Raw genomic sequence first — 4,645 nt, 5'->3', positions numbered from 1 at the left:
GATCATTGGATTTTGGAAAAGAAAACTCAATGGTGGAGATTAAAAAACTAAACTAATCGTTAGATACAAACAAAATATAATATTAAATTTCTTTTCTTTTGAAATTCATTTTCTTTTTAAAATTAATCCAAAAAATAAAAAACCATACCATGTGTAAAAACTAGCCGTTAGACACAAACATTAAAATAATATTAAATTCATTTTCCTTTTAATTCATTTTCTTTGTAAATTAATTCTTTTTAAAGTCAATCCAAAAATAAAAAAACATACCATGTGTAAAAAAACTAGCCATCAGACACAAACATAAAATAATATTAAATTTATTTTCCTTTTAAATTTTCTTTTAATTTCAAATTTTTTATTTTTAAATCAATCCAAAAATCAAAAGTCCATCATATGTAATCTCTTAATGATCCACCATTCAACCAATATTTGTCACATGTCTACATGCAAATGGTCTGGTTATGCCACGTCATCCACCACGGTATTTTCTTTATAGAATTGTTTCGATCATATGTCTTCGTTTTAGCTCCGATTTGAGTGATTCAAGAGGTGTTGGAATCGTTGTTCTCGACTCTACACTATGGACATATTTAAAACACTAAGATTTTCACTAATTAAAAATTGAGTTTGTTATCATCAAAACATTGATTAATTAATTAATTAAAATTAATTAATTTGAGATTAAGGCGTAAAAAGCCAACACACAGGGACTACTAAAGATATGAGACAAACTCTATGATTCTATTTGCGGTGGTGAAAAAGAAATAGATGGTGTTTTGATTTAGACTTTCCTATGCGATGGAGTTGAACGCGGAGTGATGCAAGCGTAGAGTTATAACAAGTATGCGAAGAAAGGGTTAAGAAGGGATTTAGCTAACGTTTCTCAAGGCTGTGGTACAAATTATGCGATCATGCTATACACAAATATTAGTACTACATTTCTCAATGCAAAATGCCACATTTCCTATTTCTAGGATGCATGCGATGTGTATAGGAAACAACAGATAGAACTTCTTTCTAAGTTTCTACTATTGCTTATGTGATCTAATCCGACTCTCTCGAGCATAGATTCTATCTTTAGAATACTCTCTCAAGTACGTCCAAATGATGAATAACACATACATAAGACAAGATGATCACATAAAATGCATAGCTTAGGTCATGCTAGCTAAGTACTTCTCAACTCATTCAGAAAGTTAGTTGCTCATGCATGGTGTGGAGAGATTGAACATAAATCGAAATGAAATTTCCATTTTCTACAAATGAAGTGTTGAGTACAAAATAACAAAATGGATTGAGAAATAATAAGCTAGGTAAGCAATGTCTTGCTTCCCGGCTCTCTTTATCACTTCAACTCTGTTCTAGTTGCGGATTCTTGCTCTTGCAAGGGTTGTTTCTGGCAGTCTCTCGATCTGTCTAGAAAGCGATTTCTCTCGGTTTTGCCTCATCTCCTTGCTCTCTCCGTCCTCTATGATATGTATATGTATGTGGGTGAATGCATCAATCCCCCTTTCTCTCTAGTGGCATGAGGTATTTATAGATTTCAAGGCGAAGCAACTTTTCATACTAATGATTGCAATGATGGGCAGCATTAATTTCCCTACTCTGTTGTGCCGTTTAAAAGTCACTGAAAGTTCAATGTACTTGCAACAGTATGGTTTTTAACCGCTTGTCAACTGAATACGAAATCGATCGTTATCAGCTTTACTTCCCATCATGATTTATTATGTTGTCGCCTTGATGCGAGGTCTTTATGTGATCACTTTTTAAGAAACTTCTCACGATTGCATGACTTTCGATCGTAATTTCAAGTGCGTTGTCGCATTGTGCCCTTGGATCACAATTTCACATGTGCCATCGCATTGTACCTACACAAAATAGGCAAATTAACTGCTTTTATGCGATGAGCATTAACGATCGCAATTCCTTTCAGTTTTGGCGCTTTCAGACAGGACATTGTCTATTTTACCATCGCTTTCTCTCATTGTTTTAGTAATTTGAGTTGTAATAACTTGTATTTCTACCAGTTATCACTCCCCATAGAAGAGAGAGATATATTAGGTCAAGAAGGAGGAATGGTTGAAGGCCCCGTGAAATGCACCTAAAATTAGCATTATTTGTTTTTATTGAGAGTCATTTTTATTGACTAGTAAAAATACACGTGCAATGCACATTTTTTCATTAAAATTTTCAAAATATATTAGTTTTTTTAGCATGTAATAAATAAATGATATATATGTTTTGTTTTAAATTGTAATTATTAAAATATTTAAAGGTTAGATAATATAACAATTTCAATTGCTTCTAAATAGACCATCACATTATTATAATGAGATTTAGTATTTCGCCATCTCTTCATCATAAATGGACCATCAAAAGTTATTCCTTTCTTAATTACAATAGCAATTCCGTTATGCACGAACTTGCTATAACATACCCATAGACATTGAGCGATATAATTTTTTTTTTAAAGATAACCCACCACGGGTGGATTCCCTTCTAAAAAGTTTATCATTGTTTTTCCTAACTTGTTGTTTCTTGATTGCTTTTGTCAACAACAATATTGGTAATAATGTAAGAATTTTTATTTAATGTTTACATATTATCATTAATTCCATACAAAAGTTCTATACAGTATTAGAATAACTCATAACTAAGTTATCAAATAAATATATTAATATTTTGATATTTTAATATAATGCAACAATTTTTATTTTAATTATTATCATATTTGACGTTATAGTCATCTCATACATAAAAGGAATATGTATCGTCATATATATGAAATCTTATAGTTTTAATTCAAAGTATTAAAGAGTGATAGTTTTTGTTTTAAGAGTATTTATGTCATAGATGCATATAATTTAAACCTTGTTTTCATAAAAGATATTATGGATTACATTTAAATTGTAAAAAAAAAAATAAAATAAAAAAAACATTCATGACTCTTTTCTTCCATAGATTATGAAATCTTAAATCACAATTTTTTTACTTAAAAAAAAAGTTTTTCCTTGTTATTTTTATAAAATAAGTTTTGTTTCTTTAAACATTTTTAAAAGGTTCCTCAAAACTTTTTTTTTTGTTTGGAAAAAGGTAGTCTTATTTATCTGTATTACTAGATGTAAGAATAATTGAGGTAGATTTTTTTCAAATATTTTGTTGATTTATGAATTATGAAGAAAATCATTATTATTAAAAAAATTACAACAACTTTTTATATTTAAAATATTAAAATAGGTACGTCATTTATAATTTTTAAAGTAAAATATTAACCCTTTTTTCGCCACTAATCTAATTCTAATTTTAATATTTATGTCAATATTTTATATTTTAATAAAAATAGTTTATTTAGTGTTATATTTAAAATAGTAAAGTAGATAACTTTATTTATAAGCAAAACATTAAACACTTATTTTTGCTGCAAATCCTAAAATTTTCAATTTCAATATCTATGTCAATATTTTATGGTCATGAAAAAATCCTATTATTTATCGTTATTACTTTTAAATGAATCTTCTTATTTTCAACATATAATAGTTTATTTTATTTCTGTAATGACCCGACCCCTAGAACTTAGGTAAGGCCGTTACTAAAATAAATGCATGCAAAGAATTTAAAACGATGCTCGGTTATTTGAAATAAATGTCGATTAAAACAAGAGAAGTTCAAAGGACATTTATTAAATGCAATTATTAAAAACAATAATAGGGTACCCATAATTCGTAAAGACTATTAAAATATAAAAGTAACAATCCTTCATAATAAGTTTCAAACAGTAAAACTAGAAATTAAGGGTAAAATAATGATTCTAAATTTCATGATGTGGAAGCGTAAAAACTAGTCCCAGTGGCTCGATAATGAATTCCGCTGCGCCATCGCCGGTGCATCTCCACCCTTACCTGAAACATCAACATAAGAAAGAATGAGTATGAAATACTTAGTAAGTAACCCCACTATTGGGGTCAGGCTAGGCATCTATGTCCTCTAGATGCCTACCCCTAGTGGAACATATAAACTATTCTAGTCCTCATGGAACACATATATACATGAAAAAACTTATTCCTACCCTAACATAATTGAATATGTCCACTATCCCCAGTAAGTTCCGTAGGACCTACAACCTCGGGTGAATCCTGAATAAAACACAATCTCTTACATACCATGGTGATGCATACACCTCTTTCGTATACACATAACCCACTTAATGTGTACCTATTTCATACACCTAGTTACGTATACACCTCTTTCGTATACACATAACCCATTGAAGGTGTACCTCTTTCGTACACCTAGTTAAGTATACATCTCTTTCGTATACACCTAACCTACTAAGTATGTACCTCTTTCGTACATCTAATTATGTATAACCTCTTTCGTATATACATAATCCACTAAGTATGTACCTCTTTTGTACACCCTAGATCCTCTCTATAAATGTAGGGATGTGTACCTCTTTTGTACACATGGTTAGGCATACACTTCTTTCGTATACACATAGCCCACTGAGTATGTACTCCTTTCGTACATCCCAGTACCCTCTAGGTATGTATCACCTTCATACACACCAGCCCTAGTACATCTCTTTCATGTACTAGGTCCTTGGACGTGCATTACTTTCATGCAGTCACATAGTCTGGAAAGG

Source organism: Benincasa hispida, unplaced genomic scaffold, assembly GCF_009727055.1.
Source record: "Benincasa hispida cultivar B227 unplaced genomic scaffold, ASM972705v1 Contig189, whole genome shotgun sequence".
Lineage (NCBI taxonomy): Eukaryota > Viridiplantae > Streptophyta > Magnoliopsida > Cucurbitales > Cucurbitaceae > Benincasa > Benincasa hispida.
Note: the sequence above shows the minus strand (reverse complement) of the source record.